The sequence below is a fragment of the Jaculus jaculus genome, chromosome 2 (assembly GCF_020740685.1).
Source record: "Jaculus jaculus isolate mJacJac1 chromosome 2, mJacJac1.mat.Y.cur, whole genome shotgun sequence".
Taxonomy (NCBI): Eukaryota; Metazoa; Chordata; class Mammalia; order Rodentia; family Dipodidae; genus Jaculus; species Jaculus jaculus.
The window spans coordinates 116,466,447-116,489,893 of record NC_059103.1 but is presented as its reverse complement, the minus strand read 5'-3'; the positions used below and the strand labels follow the sequence as shown (position 1 = coordinate 116,489,893).

At 41.4% G+C, this 23,447-nt stretch overlaps 1 pseudogene; it reads right to left on the bottom strand.

The window, feature by feature from the left end:
- Positions 1 to 389: 389 nt before the first annotated feature.
- Positions 390 to 22,947, bottom strand: LOC123458689 (annotated as a pseudogene).
- Between the last annotated feature and the right edge of the window lie 500 nt (positions 22,948 to 23,447).

Below are 23,447 nucleotides of genomic sequence, written 5' to 3'. Positions count from 1 at the left end.
TATTTCTTCACATTTTCTGGTATTTAGCATAATGTTCAAACATAATTCACACCCCATGACCTCCTTCTGTCAGGCTTAAAACATTCACAAGACTAAATAAACAATAGAGAAAAGTACTAAGTACTTAATAGACTTGATCTATTTACTTCAGAACAGAAGAGACCATGTTCAATACTAATAAAACTGAAGAGTTAAAACTTGTTTTGGGGGCCTGGAGAGATGGCTTAACAGTTAAGGTGTTTGCCTGCAAGGCCAAAGGACCCAGGTTCTATTCTCCAGGACCCACATAAGCCAGATGCACAAGGTGGCACATGTATCTGGAATTCATTTGCAGGGCTCGTCCCCCACCAAAAAAAAATTATTTTGTGATTAACCAGGAAGCATATGAGCTATTCAAGTACCACTAAAGGAAACCAAAGTGAATCTGTCAAGTAGCAACCTAGCCACAGGCTGGTGTCTGTCTCATCACTGTCATAGTCCTCTATTATCAGGTCTTCTATGTCCTCTTTGGAGGCTGGCTGGCAGGCAGGTCACTGCCACTTTTCTAACTCAAAGGAAGAGACCAGGTTTAAGGGTCAGCAGGTTGAGTGTGTTCATACTGGGTTTCCTCTGCGAGCTGTCTTCTGTTATGTTGGCCTTCATCTCCATTGTCAGGGTCAATAATTCCATGGTCCCGTCAATCTTCCAAAGTGTTGTTTCAAAGGACATCTTGCAATATCTTGAATAAAAGAAATCCGACCTTCGTTTTGCACTGGAATGGTTAGCAGAGCAAGACACAGCTGAGTCTGCAGACAAAAGCAGAGAGGCAGAAGTCAGAAAAAAGTGCTTTTGCCCCCAGGCAATTTTCCCCGATATATTTTGTTTATTAGAAACCATGGAAGTTTATGCAAGTTGAAAATTTGATCCTCCTTCTTGAAAATCAACCTTCAGGCTTTGTTAGAATGTATCACACCTTGTTACAGTCAGGTTCCTATTGCTGGCAGAAATCACCCAACCAAGAGCAGCTTGTGCGGGGGGGGGGGGGGGGGGAAGGCTATAATACCTAAAAGCCTCCCCCCCCCCACAATACACTGTCTCCAGGAGGTGTTAATTCCAAAATCTCTATCAGCTGGGAACCTAGCATTCAGAACACCTAAGTTTAGCGGGGGACACTTGAATCAAACTACCACATTCTGCTCCTGGCCCCATAAACTGATAACCATCCATGATGTAAAATGCACTGCATTCAGTCCTTCCTTTAAAAAGTCCCCATAGTTAGCAGGGACTTCTGTTTAAGATGGCGGCGTAGGAACCATACCAAAGCAGCCTAGGGGAGAAAAAGCAAAAAAAAAAAAAAAAAAAAAAAAAAAAAAAAAACAGCAAAATACACACTTTTACTAAAAAGTGAGGTGTATAAGAAATTAAAACAGCAGCAGGGAAGTAGGAGAGATCCAGAACCCACACATGCAGGCAGAAGTGGCTCCAGGAGCTGTGGCACCTGCCTGCGGGGCCACAGCAGCCAGGCTCAGCTTGAGCCACAGGAAAAGCCACATGAGGGGATTTTCCACTCATACCAAAGCTATTCCCAAACTCGAGAAACATGAAGGGAGCCGGGCGTGGTGACGCACGCCTTTAATCCCAGCACCTGGGAGGCAGAGGTAGGAGGATTGCCATGAGTTCAAGGCCACCCTGAGATGACAGAGTTAATTCCAGGTCAGCCTGGACCAGAGTGAGACCCTACCTCGAAAAACCAAAAAAGAAAAGAAAAGAAAAGAAAAGAAACATGAAGGGAGAACAGCAGTGAACAATGGCGGAACAGATCACCAGGGAGATGATCACGTGGACCAATGAGAGAACTAGAGCCACCATCAACAGCCTTCTCTCCCCCGTTGCCAGTGCCCAGCTCCAGTGAACAGAGCAGCATTCCAGTGACCCAGCCAGCCTACTTGAACCCACAGTGCACCAACGAGGGACCCAAGCAGGAGCAGCCTAACTGATACCAAAATCATCCCAAAAGGTAACTGGGATTACACCAGGTGTTGCAGTCTGGTTTGCATTGCTAGTAGAAATCACCCAACCAAGAGCAGCTTCTGGGAAAAAAAGAGGTTTATTTTGGCTTACAGGCTTGAGGGGAAGTTCCACGATGGCAGGGGAAAACGATGGCATGCGCAGAGGGTGGACATCACCCCCTGGCCAACATAAGGTGGACCAAAGCAACAGGAGGGTGTGCCAAACACTGGCATGGGGAAACTGGCTATAACACCCATAAGCCCGCCCCCAACAATACACTCCCTCCAGGAGGCATTAATTCCCAAATATCCATCAGCTGAGAACCTAGCATTCACAACACCTAAGTTTATGGGGGACACCTCAATCAAATGACCACATACTGCCCCTGACCCCCATAAACTGATAACCATACACGATGTAAAATGCAATGCATTCTTCTAACTTTAAAAGTCCCCATAGTGGGCTGGAGAGATGGCTTAGTGGTTAAGCACTTGCCTGTGAAGCCTAAGGACCCCGGTTCAAGGCTCAGTTCCCCAGGTCCCACGTTAGCCAGATGCACAAGGGGGCACACATTCTGGAGTTTGTTTGCAGAGGCTGGAAGCCCTGGCACGCCCATTCTCTCTCTCTCCCTCCATCTGTCTTTCTCTCTGTGTCTGTCACTCTCAAATAAATAAATAAATAATTTTTTTTTTTTAAAGTCCCTGTTGCAGTCTGGTTCGCATTGCTGGTAGAAATCACCCAACCAAGAGCAGCTTCTGGGAAAAAGAGGTTTATTTTGGCTTACAGGCTCGAGGGGAAGCTTCACGATGGCAGGGGAAAACGATGGCATGAGCAGAGGGTGGACATCACCCCCTGGCCAACAGAAGGTGGACCACAGCAACAGGAGGGTGTGCCAAACACTAGCATGGGGAAACTGGATATAAAGCCCATAAGCCTGCCCCCAACAATACACTCCCTCCAGGAGGATTTAATTCCCAAATATCCATCAGCTGGGAACCTAGCATTCAGAACACCTAAGTTTATGGGGGACACCTGAATCAAACCACCACAGTCCCCATAGTTTTGGGCTGGAGAAGTGGCTTAGCAGTTAAGCGCTTGCCTGTGAAGCCTAAGGACCCTGGTTCAAGGCTCAATTCCCCAGGACCCAGGTTAGCCAGATGCACAAGGGGGCACATGCATCTGGAGTTTGTTTTCAGTTGCTGTTGGCCCTGGCACACCCATTCTCTCTCTCTCTTTCTCTCTCTCTCTCTCTCTCTCTCTCCTTTCTCTCTGTCTGTTGCTCTCAAATAAATAAATAAAAATAATTTTTTTGAAAAGTCCCCATAGTTTTTATCAATTCCAATGATGTTAAATCTGATGAATGGTCAGATTTGCCATTCTTAAATAAGCTAGATTTTGGGCTTGTTATTTGTTGTTTCTTGATTTATAGTGGCTTTGCTTCCTCTTCTGTTATACATTAGGTAAGGGTTTCACTTAGTCACAAGCTGAATTGGAACCCTCAATAAACCAGAAATCTTAACCTCCTTGTTGATAGAGGATATGGTTGTCATAATACCTAAACTTGTATAAATACTTTCTGCTATTTTTCACTGAAAGTGTACATTGTTTAGTTAAATTTTAGAATCTATCTATATTTTGTTCCACTCAGCCTACTTGAATACTCTCATAGCAGGCAAATCCAATCCCGAGTGTCACTTTTGTAAATACTCTGAGAGTCTGGAGAGCCATACGTAGCACCTTAAGCTCCTACCCTTAAGATATATAACATCAAATGGATTGATACATCTAATAATACCCAGCTAACTAGAAAAACAAAGCATTAAACTAATACAAGATGCAAATATATATACATTGTAACACAAGAGACACCAAAAATCAAGACAATATAAATCCACTGAAAATGATTAATGCATCCGAAATGACCTCCAATGAGAAAGAGTTAAGGAAATGCCTGAGAAAGATTTCAAAAGAATGATTATAAATATGTTCAAAGAAGACAAAGAAGGAATCAAAGGAACTAAAGAGGAAATCAAAGGAATCAAAGAAGACACAGGACAACAAATAATGAAGTAAAGAGGTCAATACAGGACATAAATAAAGAAATAGAAATAATAAAGAAAAACCACTTAGAATTACTAGCAAAAAGAACACAGTTAGTGAAATAAAAAGCTCTGTAGATAATCTCAGCAGTAGAATGGATGAAAGAGAGTAGAATATCTAAGCTAGAAGACCAGGTGATAGATCTAGTATAGACCAACAAAGAGAAAGGCAAACTAGTAGAAAAGTATGAATGGGAATTTCAAGATATTCAGGACACTATGAAAAGATCAAACACGAGAATTCAGGGTATAGTAGAAGGAGAAGAATTTCACTCCAAAGGCATAGTATGCATCTTCAAAAAAATCATAGAAGAAAACTTCCCTCAAATTGGGAAAGAGGTGCCAGTGCAGATACAGGAAGCCTTTAGAACACCAACCAGACAAAACCTGAAAGAACCTCACCTAGACCATATTAAAATCAAACTACCAAACACAAACCAAAGAAAAAATATTAAAAGCAGTTAGAGAGAAAAGTCAAGTTACCTACAAAGGCAAGCCCATCAGGATTATAGCAGATTACTCAACACAAAATTAAAAGCCAGAAGGGCTTGTGATGTATTCCAAGTTCTGAAAGATAACAACTGTCAACCAAGGTTACTTTATTCTGAAGAGGTATCCATTCAAATAGATGGAGAAATAAGGACATTCCACAACAAAAGTAGGCTAAAGGAATATTTGAAGATAAAACCATCTCTACAGAAAATACTTGAAAGAATCCTCCATGCTCAAGAGAAAGAAAAGCACACATATAAGGAACCTGGAAAAAACAAACAATACTCAAATACTAGCTAACACAAGAGAGCAAAGGTAAAACCAGAACTACAAAAAAAAAAAAAAAAAGGCAAAAATAAATACACACCTTTCAATAATATCTCTTAATATCAATTGCCTCAATGACCCAGCCAAAAGGCATAGGTTTGCAGACTGGGTTTAAAAGCAGGATTTGCTGACTCTAAGAAACCCATCTTTCTACAAAGGATGGACGCTACCATAAGGTATAAGGTTGGAAAATGGTGTTTCAAGCAAATGGGCCTAGAAAACAAGCAGGGGTTGCTATCCTAATATCTGACAAGGTAGACTTCAGTCCAACATTAGTTAAGAAAGACAAGGAAGGTCACTTTATATTGATTAAAGGCACACTCCAACAGGAGGACTTTACAACCCTAAACATACATGCACCTAACATGGGGGCTCCCAAATTTATCAAACAAACACTGTTAGAACTAATGTCACAGATAACACCAAACACAGTGGTAGTAGGTGACTTTAACACCCCACTCTCATCAATTGACAGGTCATCCCAGGAAAAAAATAAAAAAAAAAAAAACAGAGAGGCATCTGGATTAGTGAGGTCATAGAAGGAATGGACCTAACAGATATATACAGTACATTTCAACCAAATGCTGCAGAATGTACATTCTTTTGAGCAGCACATGGAACAATCTCTAAAATAAACCATATATTAGGACACACAGCAAATCTTAACAAATACAGGAAAATTGAAATAATTCCTTATATTGTATCTGACCACAATGGAATCAAAGTACAAATCAATAGTAAGAAGAGCTATAGATCATACAGAAAATCATGGAAACTAAACAATACACTACTATATGATGAATGGTGCAATGAAGAAATCAAGAAGGAAATCAAAAAATTCATAGAGTCAAATGATAATTAAAACACAACATACCAAAATCTCTGGGACACAATGAAGGCAGTTCTAAGAGGTAAATTTATAGCTTTAAGCGCCGATATTAAGAAATTAGAAAGGTTGCAAGTAAATGACCTAAAGATTCACCTTAAAGACTTGGAAAAAGAAGAACAAGGCAAACCAAAATCAATAGATGGGAAGAAATAATAAAGATTAGGGCAGAAATTAATGAAATAGAAACAAAAAAAATCCAAAGAGTCAATGAAACAACGAGTTTGTTCTTTGAAAGGATAAACAAGATTGATAAACCCTTAGCAAATCTGACCAAAAGAAAGAGAGAAGAGACACAAATTAATAAAATTATACATGAAAATGGCAACATCACAACAGATACCAGACATATTCAAAAAATCATAAGGGACATACTATAAAAACATATACTGTACTAAGTATGAAAATCTGAAAGAAATGGATGATTTCCTTGATTTATATGACCTACCTAAATTAAATCAAGATGTGATTAATAACTTAAATAGACCTATAACAAGTATGGAGATCCAAGCAGTTATCAAAAATCTACCAAATAAAAAAAAATCCAGGCACAGATGGTGTGGTGGTTTGATACAGGTGTCCCCCATAAACTTAAGTGTTCTGAATGCTAGGTTCCCAGCTGATAGATATTTGGGAATTAATGCCTCCTGGAGGGAGTGTATTGTTGGGGGTGGGCTTATGGGCTTTATAGCCAGTTTCCCCATGCCAGTGTTTGGCACACCCTCCTGTTGCTGTAGTCCACCTTATGTTGGCCAGGGAGTGATATCCACCCTCTGCTCATGCCATCGTTTTCCCCTGCCATTGTGGAGCTTCCCCTCAAGCCTGTAAGCCAAAATAAATCTCTTTTTCCCAGAAGCTGCTCTTGGTTGGGTGATTTCTACCAGCAATGCGTACCAGACTGCAACAGATGGATTCACTGCTGAATTTTACCAGACCTTCAGGGAAGACCTAATGCCATTGGTTCTTTAGCTTTTCCATACGATAGAAAAAGAAGGAATCCGCCGGGCGTGGCGGCGCACGCCTTTAATCCCAGCACTCGGGAGGCAGAGGTGGGAGGATTGTGAGTTCGAGGCCACCCTGAGACTCCGTAGTGAATTCCAGGTCAGCCTGGGCTACAGTGAGACCCTACCTCAAAAAACAAAAAAAAAAAAAAGAAGAAGGAATCCTACCAAAATCACCCTGATACCAAAACCAGGCAAAGATAGAACAAAAAAAGAAAAACACAGACCAATCTCCCTCATGAACATAGATGCAAAAATTCTCAACAAAATATTGGCAAACAGAATACAAGAATATATTAGAAAGATCATTCACACTGACCAAGTAGACTTTATCCCAGAGATACAGTGATGGTTCAACATATGCAAATCGATAAATGTAATTCATTATATAAATGGACTGAAGGACAAAAATCATGATCATCTCAGACGCAGTAAAAGAATTTGACAAACTGAAACTTCCCTTCATGATAAAAGTCCTACAGAGACTAGGAATAGAAGGATCATATCTCAATATAATAAAAGCTATTTTTTTTTCATTTTTTAAAAAAATTTTATTAGCATTTTCCATGATTATAAAAAAATATCCCATGGTATTTCCCTCCCTCTCCCCCTCCCACACTTAAGGCTATTTATGATAAGCCTACAGCCAACATATTACTATCTGGAGAAAAACTGGAAGCTTTTCCACTAAAATCAGGAACAAGATAAGGTTGTCCACTGTCCCCACTTTTATTTAATATAGTACTGGAAGTCTTGTCCATAGCAATAATGCAAGAGATGCACTTAAAAGGGGTACAAATTGGAAAGGAAGAGATCAGGTTATCATTATTTGTAGATGACATGATTCTATATATAAAGGACCTTAATGACTCTACCAGCAAACTGTTAGAGCTGATAAATACCTACAGCCATGTAGCAGGATACAAAATAAATACACAGAAATCAGTAGCTTTTCTATATGCTAACATCAAACACACGGAGAATGAAATCAGAGAATCATTCCCATTCACAATTACATCAAAGAAAATAAAGTACCTTGGAATAAACCTCACCAAGGAAGTAAAGGATGTCTACAATGAAAACTATAAAACACTCAAGTGAGAAATTGCTGAGGACACTAGAAATGGAGAAACATCCCTTGTTCCTGGGTCAGAAGAATCAATAGTGTGAAAATGGCAATCTTACCAAAATCAATCTACACATTTAATGTAATCCCCATCAAATTCCAATGACATTCTTCATGGAAATAGAAAAGACAATCCAAAAATTCATTTGGAATCACAAAAAACCTCGAATATCTAAAATAATACTGAACAACAAAAATGAGGCTGGTGGTATCACTATACCTGATTTTAACATATACTACAGAGCCATAGTAACAAAAACAGCATGGTACTGGCACAAAAGCAGACATGTAGATTAATGGAACTGAATAGAGGACCCAGATGCAAGTCCAGGTAGCTATAGCCACCTTATATTCGATAAAAGTGACAAAAATTTTTATTGGAGAAAAGACACCCCCTTCAGCAAAGGGTGTTGGGAAAACTGGATACTTATCTGTAGAAGGATGAAAATGGTTTCTTCTCTCTCTCCATGCACAAGAATTAAGTCCAAATGGATTAAAGACCTTAACATCAGACCTGAAACTCTGAAACTGCTAGAGGAAAAAGTAGGGAAACCCATCAACATATTGGTCTTGGCAAAGACTTTCTGAATATAACCCCAATTGCTCAGGCAATAAAGCCACCGATTAACTGCTGGGACCCCCTGAAATTACAAAGATTTTGTACAGCAAGGGATACTGTGAATAAAGCAAAGAGGCAATCCACAGAATGTGAAAAAAATCTTTGCCAGCTATACATCTGATAGAGGATTAATATCTAGGATATTCAAAGAACTCAAGAAATTAAATAATATGAAATCAAACAAACCAATTAAAAATGGGCTATGGAACTAAGTAGAGAGTTCTCAAAAGAAGAAATATGAATGGAATGTAGGCATCTGAATAAAAAGTTCTACATCCCTAGTCATCAGTGATGCAGCTTAAAACTACCTTAAGATTCCATCACATTCCTATCAGATTGGCTACCATCATGAAAACAAATGACCATAAATGCTAGTGAGGATGTGGAAAAAGAGGAACCCTTCTGCACTGTTGGTGGGAATGCAATCTGGTCCAGCCATTGTGTAAATCAGTGTGGAGGTTCCTGAGACAGCTAAAGATTGATCTACCATATACCCAGCTATAGCACTCCTAGGCATATATCCTAAGGACTCATCTCATTTCCTTAGAAGTACATGCTCTACGATCTTTATTGCTGCTCAATTCACAATAGCTGGGAAATGGAACCAGCCTAGATGTCCCTCAACTGATGAATGGATAATAAAGATGTCACACATTTATACAATGGAGTTCTTCTACTCAGTGGTAAAGAAGGATGAAGTTATGAAATTTGCAGGAAAATGGATGGATCTGGAAAGGATTATACTAATTGAGGTAACCCAGGCCCAGAAAGCAAAATGTCTCATGTTCTATCTTATATGTGGATCCTAACTACAAATGGCTGGTCTTCTGTGTGAGAAGGAAAAATCTCAGTAGCAGAGGCCAGTAAGCTAGAAAAGAGATAGAAAGTGAAGAAGAAGAAAGGGAGGTGGGTACTTAATTGGATGGTATTGTATTTAGGTAAGTAGAAGAATAGATTAATGGGGGTGAAAAGGCCCAAAATGAGGTCTGGGGAAGAGATTGAGTTACAGAAAGGTTGAGGTACAACTAATCAAAATCTGAGAAGAAATAAATAAAGCATATGTAATCCTACTTTTTTGGACAATGGAACACTCAGGAGCCATAGATTGTTGGTAAAACATTTTCAGTGCCAGGATGGGATACCTTCTAATGAGTTTTTGGCCAGGTAGATCCCTGATGCCTCCAAAATATTATAGGCCATTGCCAAGGCTTTTGGTTTTCCACCAGGAATAGAAGGTAAGACCCTATTGCTGAAGACTCCACATACTTGGGATGCAAGGCCACTGAGAAATCCTGCTGAAACTGAGTTGATTACCTCCTCCATGTAGACCAGCTGACAGAAAGCTGGAAGAAGCCATTCTGCATGAGTTCAACGGGAGAAAGAGAAATCACCAGTAGAGATATTCAACTGTGGACACTGCAAGCCTTTTGGTTGGCCTGCCAATCCAAATGAGCCAATGGGTGCAATAGTGGCACGTCTGTTATGGGGGAGACCAACTGCCATTTAATTGGACTGGAGGCCAACTCTATGGGAGGGAATACATCCTTGATACTGAAAATTTAAAAGAGGGGTAGTCATGACCCCTAGGGGTGTAACGTCTGCTGCTGTCTGGCTAAATGTATGTACTATGCCTATCAAACTGCCTAGTAAGTGAAAGGCCCAAGAATTCAGAAGCCCAGAAATACTATCACGCTCCAAAGGGAGCTTAAGTGGGCCCCTGCATACGTCAAACTCCAGGCTTTACTCTCTGTTGGAAGCAAGTAAAGAATCCCTCTTCTCATTATATCAGAGCCTGCTCCTAATATAAAACTAGGTAAAAAGGGCATGAGATAGCCCTCAAGGATGGGAAATGAGTAATGAAGTGAACCACTTATTTGGTTTCTGTAAATAGCCTGCACCATAAGCCTTAATAGCCCATACTGTAAGCCTTAGTAGCTCGCACCAGAAGCTGTAGCAGCCTGCCTCAGACCACCAAGGGCATAGGAGGCTGATACCATACTCTGCTACCCCCACCTAAGGAACTGCGCAAATGCTGACCTCCAAGGTCATAGGAGACTGGTACCACACTCTGCTACTCCCACCCAAGGACCTGCGCAAATGCTGACCACCAAGGTCATAAGAGAATGATTGGTCCATGAGGGGCTTGAACAAATTAAACTAATTGGCTCAGAAACTATGGGGTGGCACAAACTGACTGGCTCGCACCCTGTGGGCTCCTGATATTAAAAAAAAATGATTGGTCTAATGCACAGGCTTTGTTAGAAACCCTATAAAAACTGTCCTGTTCCTGCATTCGGGGCTCTGCAGTCCTCTACCCCTGTGCGGTGTACGACTGTGGGCCCCAGCGTGCTTGGAATAAAATCCTCTTGCAGTTTGCATCAAGACCACTTCTTGTGAGTGATTTGGGGTGTCGCCATATCCGGGCAGAGCATGGGGTCCCCCTCCTGGGGTTCCTTCATAAGCACTTCTCTTAATGTTCATACCCTTATATTAATGCTACTCTCAGTTTTGGTAGAGAATCTTCTCTTTTCAGATGGCAGCGACCTTGGGATGACTCAGAAGGTATCATGGTGTTGGAAAGAAGTGACCAGAGTGCTCAGTACTTCAATATCTGTATCACACCTTCCAAGGCTTAGGGTCTAATGCAGAAGAGGTGGCAGAAAGAATGTAAGAGCCAAAGGAAGGGTAGGACTCCTAACAACGTGCTCCCTCCAGACACAAAATGGCCTGGCTATTCTTGACCTCACAGTGCCTGACACTACCTACACAAGACCTTCATAAGAGGAGGAAAAGATCCTGATATCAAAATAAAATAGATACTGATTGAGATGGGGAGGGGATATAATGGAGAATGGAATTTCAAAAGGGAAGTTGGGGGGAGGACAGATATTATCATGGGATATTTTTTATAATCATGGAAGTTGTTAATAAAAATTTGACAAAAAATCCCCATGGTTTTTATCAATCCAAATGATGTTCAAACATTGCCATAGTCCAAAATCTTTTAACTGAGCCCCAATAGCAAAAACCCCCCAAAATCTATAATAGCAGAGAATAAACATTCACATTTCAAAGATAGCATTGGATATAGCAAAGAAATATTCATGCAAGACAAGATTTAAAAAGGGTAAACACCAAACTCTGTAGCACCAAGTCCAACAATTCTAGCCAGTGACAAGATTCCATGTCCTATAATTCTAAATGTCAATAAGTCTCTGGAGTTCCAATTCTGCTCCTCCAGCTAGGCTGCTCACAGTTCTGGAAAATTTCATTCAGGGCCAGCAGCTCTCCTTAGCAGCCATCTTGTGGTCACAGCATCTCCGCTGGGTCTCCATCGCAACCCACAGTTCATCTTCACAGCTCCATCAAGTCTTTATGCAGGTATCCAGCAAACCTGCTTCACAGTACCCATGGCCATTTCCAAAATACAAGACCATGTTTCAAATTCAATGACCCTCTTTCCTGCTGCTTTTTTTGTTTGCTTGTCTTTGTTCTTTTGAAGTAGGGTCTCTACCTCAGGCTGACCTGGAATTTGTCTCAGGGTGGCCTTGAACTCATAGCAATCCTCTTTCCTATGCCTCCCAAGTGCTGGGAGTAAAGGGGTATGCCACCATGCCCGGCTTTCTTTCCTGCATTTCTTATACTCCGTAATGCCAGGTGGAGTGCCAATTGTTAACCCAGGGGGGAATAAAGTAGACCTTGAAGAACAGGACACTCCTTTAGCACTCAGACCCTTTCAAAAGACTGCGTCATTCCTGTTGTTCCAATGCAGGTCAGCTGGCCTAATCTCAATGGTTCTAATCTCTCAATTACAGCTGAAAGGGCAACAGCTCACCCAAAGTTCAGTTTTCATTTTTTTCTGTGACATATCCCTCTGTGCACATTAGTCCATTTCTATACAATGCAACACTGCACCAATTCTCAGGACATGGGCATAACAGCAAGCCTATCACACAAACTGCTTCTAGCCCAGCCCAGGCAAAGCTTTTTCTTTTCTTTCTTTTTTTTTTCCTTTCAATATTTCATTATTTTTTTTAATTTGAGACAGAGAGAGAGAGAGAAAAGGAGGGGAGGGGGAATGGGTGCACTAAAACCTCTAGCCACTGCAAATGAATTCCAGACATATGTGCCACATTGTGCATCTGTCTTATGTAGGACCTGGAGAATTGAACCTGAGTCCTTAGGCTTTGCAGGCAAGCACCTTAACCACTAAGCCATCTCTCCAATCCCAGACAAAGCTTTTTCTCACCCTCATAAGCCGGACCTCTCAGTCCATAGTTTTTATTTCATTCAGGTCTTTCAACTCTGACCAGGATAGTCCATCAAGCTATACTTACAGCGCTGCAAGGTGGGCTCTTAAGCCACAATTTCAAATTCATCCACATTCCTCTTGAAAATCAGCTCCAAAAGGCCAAAGCCACACAGTTAGGTTTCAAGCAGTAATGAACCCACTCTCAGTACAAACTTTATTGTTTCAATCAGATTCACATTGCTGGCAGAAAACACCCAACCAAGAGCAGCTCCAGGGGAGAAAAAAGGTTCATTTTGGCTTACAGACTCAAAGGGAAGCTCCATGATGGCAGAGGAAAATCATGGCATGATCAGAGGGTGGACATCACCTCCTGGCCAACATCAGATGGAAGACAGTAACAGCAGAGTGTGCCAAACACTGGCAAGAAGCTGGCCATAACACCCATAAGCCTACCCTCAACAATGCACTGCTTTCAAGAGGTGTTAATTCCCAAATCTCCATCAGGTAGGAACCTAGCATTTAGAGCACCTAAGTTTATGGGGGACGCCTGAATCAAACCACCACACACCTCTTGTAGCTTTACATGTACTATATTCCCTGAGTAAAGAGCATGTGTTCCAGTCACCGAGGATATCTGCAAAACTTAGAAATTTGCTGGCTCTCACAAGATCAGCCCTACCACTGCCATGAAGAAATCTATGTAGTTTTGGTGAAGATATAAATTAAAATATTCCCTGGACATGTGTGCCGTTTCTACCATTTCCTCAGGTTGAACAAGTAATGTATCCCGTTTGTACTGTTTACAATACGGAATTTCTCCAAAAGCTCTGAACAGAAAGAGAGAAATATCTTTACCACCAATAGCTTGGACCTCTTGATTTGCAAAAACATCAGGCTTTTTACTTCACTTAGATTTTTTATTTAATTTTTTTTTTTGGTTTTTATTTTTATTTATTTATTTAAGAGCGTCAGACAGAGAAGGAGGTAGAGAGAGAGAGAGAGAATGGGTGTGCCAGGGCTTCCAGCCACTGCATGCGAATTCCAGATGCGTGTGCCCCCCTTGTGCATCTGGCTAACGTGGGTCCTGGGGAATCGAGCCTCGAACTGGGGTCCTTAGGCTTCATAGGCAAGCACTTAACCGCTAAGCCATCTCTCCAGCCCTTCACTTAGATTTTGACAGTGCAGGATCTGATTTTAATGACAGCCCTTTCTTTTTTTTTTATATTTTTTATTTATTTATTTGAGAGTGACAGACACAGAGAGAAAGACAGATAGAGGGAGAGAGAGAGAATGGGTGCGCCAGGGCTTCCAGCCTCTGCAAACGAACTCCAGACGCGTGCGCCCCCTTGTACATCTGGCTGACATGGGACCTGGGGAACCGAGCCTCGAACCGGGGTCCTTAGGCTTCACAGGCAAGCGCTTAACCGCTAAGCCATCTCTACAGCCCGACAGCCCTTTCTTTGTCAGCCATAAATTGCTCTCTCCTTTTGAAGAAAAACAAAACAAAAAAACCTAGAGACAGTTTATTGCCCTTCTAATATCACCAGAACATCCTTGGCACAGTAACTCTAGAGAAGTTTTATCAAGAGCAGTAATTCTTCCTCCGTTCTTACTAGCTTCAATAGTCACTAATCGATTAAGATATTTCACAGTGATCCTCCTAAGTGCTGGAATTAACGGCGTGCACTATTATACCTGGTTCTTTTTAAAAATATTTTATTTATTTGAGAGAGAGAGAGAGAGAATGGGCATACCAGGCCCCTAGCCACTGCAAACAAACTCCAGATGCATGAGCCACTTTGTACATCTGGCTTGGTGTATGTGGGTCTTGGGGAGTCAAACCTGGGTTCTTAAACTTCACAAGGAAGCGCCTTAACTAAGTCATCACTCCAGTCCAGGAATTTTCTTATGTACTCAGGAAAAAAAAAAAAAAGAAAGAAAAGAAAAGAAGATCTTGCTTGATGTGACCTCAGTCAAGATTTCTGAAAACCAAACCCAAACTTTGACCATCAGATGACAAAATTACAGAGATACCTTATATTAACGCTACTCTCACTTTGGGTAGAGAGTCTTTTCTTTTCAGATGGCAGTGACCTTGGGATGACTCAGAAGGTATCATGGTGCTGGAAAGAAGTGACTGGAGTACTGAGTAACATCTTGATCACACCTTCCAAGGCTCAGGGTCTAATGTGGAAGAGGTGGCAGAAATAATGTAAGAGCCAAAGGAAGGGTAGTACTCCTTACAACGTGCTCCTTCCAGACACAAAATGGCCTCGATATCCATGACCTCATAGTGCCTGACACTATCTACAGAAGACCATCATAAGAGGAGGGAAAGATCACGACATCAAAATAAAAGAGACTTATTGAGATGGGGAGGGGATATGATGGAGAATGGAATTTCAAGGGGGAAAAGGGGAGGAGGGTATTACCATGGGATATTTTTTATAATCATGGAAAATGTTTAAAAAATTTGAGAAAAAATAAAATAAGATTAAAAAAATTGCAGAGATATTTGAATTTACATGCATGATTCTTTCACCATTACAGAGCTGCTGATGGGAAAGAACAGCAAGGTTTGCAGAGTTCAATGAAGCAGAGTATCATGAATCTCAAAATTCCATCACATCTCTCTTATGAGCAAAACTCCTCTACTGTAGTAGATGGAATGGTATCTTTTAAAATAACCACATCCTGATCCCTAAAGCCTGTGAATACATTCCTTCCTGTGACAAGAGGGGCTCTGTAGGTGTGACTATGGCTCTTGAGACTAGAGGACTGGCCTTCTAATGGGCCATATGTATCCACTGTAACAATAAGGGTCCTTCCAAAGAGGGTCCTTGTAAAGGACAGGAAACTCAGAGTCAGATCCCAAAGAAAGATTTGAAGGTACTTGAAAGCAAAGGGAAACCAACAACAAGAAGAAGCCACCCTCTAGTGAGTACTTCATGCCTGTAATCCCAGTACTCAGGAGGTTGAGGTAGGAAGGTCTCCTTGAGTTCCAGGCCAGTCTAGGCTAGAATGAGATATTGTTTTGTTTGTTTGTTTGTTTTTGTTGTGTTTTCCGAGGTAGGGTCTCACTCTAGCTCAGGCTGACCTGGAATTCACTGTGTAGTCACAGGGTGGCCTCAACCTCAGGATGATCCTCCTACCTTTGCCTCCCAAGCACTGGGATTAAAGAGGTACACCACCAAGCTTGGCTAGAATGAGATCTTGCTTCAAAAAAAAAAAAAGTGGTGGTGAAGAGGGAGGAGGGTTGGGAATGATCAGGTGCCAAGGATGCAGGAAACCTCTCAAAGCTGACAGATCAAGGAAGGAAATTGTCCCCTTAAACCTCCAAAAGATATGCAGCCTTACTGACACCTTAATTTAACCACTTATGACCACCAGAATAATAAATCTGTGTTATTTTAGGCCACCAAATTAGTGGTAATGAAGGAGGATAGGAGAAAGCTAGCTTTTTGAGGCAGTTTCAGTTAGGGATTGAGGCTCAAAGAGAACCATGAAATGCCACCCCACATGCCAGAAGCATGGAACTCGTGTCTGATCAAGACTGTCTAACATGCTACCTAGACAGACAGGGATACACATGAGTGTGGTTTCCTCCCACCCAGCCTGGCTGGGTGGGGTGGGGGAAAGCATAAAACTGTTTCTTGGGGCCTGGAGGGATGGCTTAGTGGTTGAAGTTTGCCTGCAAAGCCAAAGGACCCAGGTTCGATTCTCCAGGACCCACGTTAGCCAGATGCACAAGGGGGTACACGCGTCTGGGGTTCATTTGCAGTTCTTGGAGGCCCTGGCTTGCCCATTCTCTCTCTCTCTCTCTCTCTCTCTCTCTCTGTCTATCTCTCTCTCTCTCTGTCAAATAAATAAATAAAATATTTTAAAAAACTGTTTCTTGGTTTGGATGGCTTTTCGGCTTGTTTCTATTTTATAGTTTGGGGTAACTTCTCTCTTTGATTACATGCATGATTTTCCTCAAGTTTCTGAATCTACCAGGTACATTTTTTCTTACACTCTAGATGTACTACATGGGTGCTGACACTGACTCTTAGCTTGCGACCTGTGTAATTTCTTTAAACTCAGGTAACCACGAGCGTAACTCTCTTTAATACTCATCTCTCCTCTGGATCACTTATCTCTGTTTCATATCTGCTTTCCGACTTTTTTTTTCCCCCTTGAGCCTCACTATTTGCCATCTGTTGCAGTCACGTTCACATTGCTGGCAGAAAGCACACAACAAAGAACAGCTTTTGCGAAAAAAGGGGGTGTTTATTTTGGCTTATAGACTCAAGGGAAAGCTCCATGATGGCAGGGGGAAATGATGGCATGAGCAGAGGACATCACCCCCTGGCCCACATAAGGTGGACAATAGCAACAGAAGAGTGTGCCAAACACTGGCAAGGGGAAGTTGGTTATAACACTCATAAACCCAACCCCAACAATACACTGCCTCCAGGAGGTGTTAATTCCCATATCCCCATCAGCTGCAAACCTAGCATTCAGAACACATAAGCTTATGGGGACACCTGAATCAAACCACCACATTCTGCCTCTAGTCCCCATAAACTGCTAACCAGTCATGATCATCCATTTACATCCATGATGTAAAATGTAAAGCATTCAGTCCAACTTTAAAAGTCACCATAGTCTAAGATCTTCTAACTGAGCCATATGTGGTGGTTTGATTCAGGTGTCCCCCAAACTTAGGTGTTTGGGATTCTAGGTTTCCCAGCTGATGGGAATTGGAAGTTGAAGCCTCCTGGAAGCAGTGTATTGTTGGGGGCAGGCTAACGGATGTTATAGCCAATTTCCCCTTGCCAGTGTTTGGCACACTCTCTTGTTGCTATTGTTCACCTTATGTGGGCCAGGGGGTGATGTCCACCCTCTGCTCATGCTGTAATTTTCTTTTTTTTTGTTCGCTTTTATAATTTAATTTTTATTAACATTTTCCATGATTATAAAAAGAATCCCATGGTAATACCCTTCCTCCACCTCCCCACACTTTCCCATTTGACATTCCATTCTCCATCATATTACAACCCCATCCCAATCATTGTACTTACATATATACAATACCAACTTATTAAGTATCCTCCTCCCTTCCTTTCTCTTCCCTTTATGTCTCCTTTTTAACTTACTGGCCTCTGCTACTAAGTATTTTCCTTCTCACGCAAAAGCCCGATCATCTGTAGCTAGGATCCACATATGAGAGAGAACATGTGGCGCTTGGCTGTCTGGGCCTGGGTTACCTCACTTAGTATAATCCTTTCCAGATCCATCCATTTTTCTACAAATTTCATAACTTCATTTTTCTTTTTTTTTAAATTTTTTTACAGTATTTATTTGTGTGTATGTGTGTTCATGTGACTGCCACAGCATGCACGTGGAAGTCATAGGACAATTTTGGGGTCAATCCTCTGTAGTTCTGCCTCTGTTTTCACTCTATTTTTCTTTGCTGCTCTACCTGAGCTCCTAGGAAATACTCCTGTCGCCAACTACCATCTCACCACATGACAGATGCTGGGATTACAGAAGCCCAATATGGCCTCTGGCTTTTTACGTGTGGTCTGGGGATGGAACTTGGGTATTCCATCTAAAGTGCCAGCACTTTATCCACTGAGAGGCATATCCCCAGCCCCCAGGTGGGATTTTGATCTTTCCAGATAAGACAGCAGTCTGCATGGCTTTGTTCATTGTCTTCTCTCCATTGATACTGTACCTTTTCTAAATGTTAGATTGGAAATTTAAGTATTTAGTTAAATGCTACCTTTGCCTAGACATAATCCTGTGTAATAATTTAGCATTCCTGAAAGGTGGTCACGTGACTTAACTGTTACAAACTGACTTCTTCAGTAGCACTCCTGTTTTGCAGAAGTACTATTGTCTTGAATATTTTCTTACATCTAAGCTGTCTTGCAAAGGTGCGCAAAAGGGAAACATATGATGTGGTATTCTCCTAATGTAATATGTAGTATTCACGTACATGACAGGTTATATTTTGAGAAGATGGCTATGGCAACATCTCCAAGCCCACAGGCTTCTTAAAATGGGCCTTAACATTTTCTCATTGATAACTGTAATGTATGGTCCCTCTCCGTGAATCTGAATAGTCTTGACTTAGTATAACTGACACTATGTTTTAATTTTTTTTAACATTTTTTAAAATTTATTTATTTGAGAGCGACAGATACAGAGAGAAAGACAGATAGAGGGAGAGAGAGAGAATGGGCGCGCCAGGGCTTCCAGCCTCTGCAAACAAACTCCAGACGCGTGCGCCCCCTTGTGCATCTGGCTAACGTGGGACCTGGGGAACCGAGCCTCGAACCGGGGTCCTTAGGCTTCACAGGCAAGTGCTTAACCGCTAAGCCATCTCTCCAGCCCTTGATTCTTTTTTTTGAGGCAAGCCCAGTAGACTTTTTTTTTTTAATGAGAGGGGGGTGGTGAGAGAGTTGGCATGCCAGGACCTTCAGCAACTGCACTTGAACTTCAGATGTGCGTGACCTTGCGCACTTGTGTCACTGTGTGTCTGTTTTATGTGGAGCCTTAGGCTTTGCAGGCAAGCGGCTTCACCACTAGCTCTAGCCCAGGCTGACATGGAATTTTCACTATGAAGTCTCAGGGTGGCCTTGAACTCACAGCAATCCTCCTACCTCTGCCTCCTGAGTGCTGGGATTAAAAGCATGTGCCACCATGCCTGGTTGACTATATGTTGATTCATTTTCTTTTTATTTTTTAAAATTTTTATTAGCATTTTCCGTGATTATAAAAAAAACTCATGGTAATTCCCTCCCTCCCCACACACACACTTTCCCTTTTGAAATTCCATTCTCCATCATATTACCTTCCCATCTCAATCATTGTACTTAAACATATACAATACCAACCTATTAAGTACCCTCCTCCCTTCCTTTCTCTTCCCTTTATATCTCTTTTTTAACTTACTGGCCTCTGCTATTAAGTATTTTCATTCTCACGCAGAAGCCCAATCATCTGAAGCTAGGATCCACATATGAGAGAGAACATGTGGCGCTTGGCTTTCTAGGCCTGGGTTACCTCACTTAGTATAATACTTTCCAGAACCATCCATTTTTCTGCAAATTTCAAAACTTCATTTTTCTTTACTGCTGAGTAGAACTCCATTGTATAAATGTGCCACATCTTCATTATCCACTCATCAGTTGAGGGACATCTAGGCTGGTTCCATTTCCCAGCTATTATAAATTGAGCAGCAATAAACATGGTTGAGCTATTTATGACAAGCTTACAGCCAACATATTACTAAATGGAGAAAAACTGGAAGCTTTTCCACTAAAATCAGGAACAAGACAAGGGTGTCCACTGTCCCCATTTTTATTTAATATAGTTCTGGAAGTCTTAGCCATAGCAATAAGGCAAGAGACACACATAAAAGGGATACAAATTGGAAAGGAAGAGATCAAGTTATCATTATTTGCAGATGACATGATTCTATACATAAAGGACCCTAAAGACTCTACTAGCAAACTGTTAGAGCTGATCAAAACTTACAGCCATGTAGCAAGATACAAAATAAATGCACAGAAATCAGTAGCCTTCATATATGCTAACAACAAACACACAGAGGAGGAAATCAGAGAATCACTCCCATTCACAATTGTATCAAAAAAAATAAAGTACCTTGGAATAAACCTAACCAAGGAAGTAAAGAATCTATACAATGAGAACTTTAAAACACTCAAGGGAGAAATTGCAGAAGACATTAGAAAATGGAGAAACATCCCTTGTTCCTGGATTGGAAGAATCAATATTATGAAAATGGCAATCTTACCTAAAGCAATCTACATATTTAATGCAATCCCTATCAAAATTCCTAAGGCATTCTTCATGGAAATAGAAAAAACAATCCAAAAAATCATTTGGAATCACAAAAAACCTCGAATATCTAAAATAATACTGAGCAACAAAAATAAGGCTGGTGGTATCACCATACCTGATTTTAACCTATACTACAGAGCCATAGTCACAAAAACAGTGTGGTACTGGCACAAAACCAGACATGTAGATCAGCAGAACAGAACAGAGGACCCAGATGTAAGTCCAGGTAGCTATAGCCACCTGATATTCGATAAAAATGCCAAAAATACTCATTGGAGAAAAGACAGCCTCTTCAGCAAATGGTGTTAGGAAAACTGGATATATATCTATAAAAGGATGAAAATAGATTCTTCTCTCTCTCCATGCACAGGAATTAAGTCCAAATGGATTAAAGGCCTTAACATCAGACCTGAAACTCTGAAACTGCTAGAGGAAAAAGTAGGGGAAACCCTTCAACATATTAGTCTTGGCAAAGACGTTCTGAATACAACCCCAATTGCTCAGGCAATAAAACCAGAGATTAATCACTGGGACCTCATGAAATTACAAAGATTTTGCACTGCAAAGGACACAGTGAATAAAGCAAAGAGGCAACCTACAGAATGGGAAAAATATCTTCGCCAGCTATATATCTGATAGAGGATTAATATCTAAGATATACAAAGAACTCAAAAAGTTAAATAATAAGGAATCAAACAAGCCAATCAAAAAATGGGCTATGGAGCTAAATAGAGAATTCTCAAAGGAAGAAATATGAATGGCATATAAGCATCTAAAAAAATGTTCTACGTCACTAGTCATCAGGGAAATGCAGATTAAAACTACATTGAGATTCCATCTCATTCCTGTTAGATTGGCCACCATCATGAAAACAAATGATCATAAATGTTGGCGGGGATGTGGAAAAAGAGGAACCCTTCTACACTGCTGGTGAGAATGCAATCTGGTCCAGCCATTGTGGAAAACAGCGTGGAGGTTCCTAAAACAGCTAAAGATTAATCTACCATATGACCCAGCTATAGCACTCCTAGGCATATATCCTAAGGACTCATCTCATTTTCTTAGAAGTACATGCTCAACCATGTTTATTGCTGCTCAATTTATAATAGCTGGGAAATGGAACCAGCCTAGATGTCCCTCAACTGATGAGTGGATAATGAAGATGTGGCACATTTAAACAATGGAGTTCTACTCAGTGGTAAAGAAAAATGAAGTTATGAAATTTGCAGAAAAATGGGTGGATCTTGAAAGGATTATACTAAGTGAGGTAACCCAGGCCCAGAAAGCCAAGCGCCACATGTTCTCCCTCATATGTGGATCCTAGTTACAGATGACTGGGCTTCTGTGGGTGAAGGAAAATACTTAGTAGCAGAGGCCAGCAAGTTAAAAAGGAGATATAAAATAAAGGGAAGAGAAAGGAAGGGAGGAGGATACTTAATAGGTTGGTATTGTATATATGTAAGTACAATGATTGAGATGGGGAGTAATATGATGAATTTCAAAGGGGAAAGTGTGGGGGGAAGGGAAGGTATTACCATGGGATATTTTTTATAATCATGGAAAATGTTAATAAAAATCATGAAAAGAAAAGAAAAAAAAGAACTGGCATTATACAGAAACCATCACTGTCCTGAAACCACAAAACACATATCGATAAGTTAAACATAGACAAGCTTGACCTCAGAACTATAGTTATCTGGCTGGGCCCCCAAGAAAACAAGTCAGCAAGGGAAACCACCTTGTTCCTGTTTTTTCCCCCCTGTTCCTCATTTTCACATGCTTTTTCCTGCCCCTAACCCAATAAAAACTCCACTTAGCTGTGTCTGTGCTGCTGCAGCCTCAAATCCTGTGGAGAGACTGCCAATTCCTCTTTGTTCTTTAAATAAAGAATAACCTATTGCTGTTGAGGTCAGTTTCTCTTTCTTTCATTTCTGTGTTGTCCTGGTTGGTCCCAGTCCCAGTCTGAGTTCTGGTCCAACACTAAGAGCTAAAGGACTAGAGGATGAGCAAGACCCGCAAACAGAGTAGTCAACCAGGGGTTCCAATCGAACACATGTCTCTCTTTGTGACATGAACGTTAGGTCAGGTCCCTCTCTGTTTTATAATACCATTTCTGCGGAGGAGTCAATCGATTATTGAGCATACCAATGGACCCTTGTAAATATCCCAGATCCGTGTCAATTGGTTGGGCTATGTGTGACACTTCCGTTTCACCTTTTACTAGGGGTGTTGTGCCTAAAGCTGCTGATCCTGCTACACTGAGTCCCACCAGGATAGGCACCAGCAATGGGGCTACCGTCATAGCATATCCCCGTCTGAGGGGTTGCATGAGGTGTTTACCCTCTGGCCCACTGAAGTCATGTACTTGGGGAAGGATATGAACTGTGGCACACAAGGTGGAGGGCTCCATTTAACCATCCACGTATGACACATCTGGTAAGCCCAGAGGCATAGGCTGGCCAGTTCCCCATGAGTGTTAGGAAGGCCGGAGAATCAAAGTTGTACTCAGGGTTTGGTTACAGGTTGTCAAGAAGGGGGATTGGCGGCTGGAACTGATCTGATAGCCTCCTCCATGTAGACCAGCTAACAGAAATCTGGGAGAAACCATTCTGCATGCAGTTCAATGGGAGAAAGAGAAATCACCAGTGAAGATACTCAACAGCAGACACTGCAAGCCTTATATTTGGCCAGTCAGGCCAAATGAGCCAATGGGTGCAATAGTGACACATCTGTCATGGAAGAAACCAACTGCCGTCTAATTGGACTGGAGGCCCGCTCCATGGGAGGGAATACGTCCCTGAT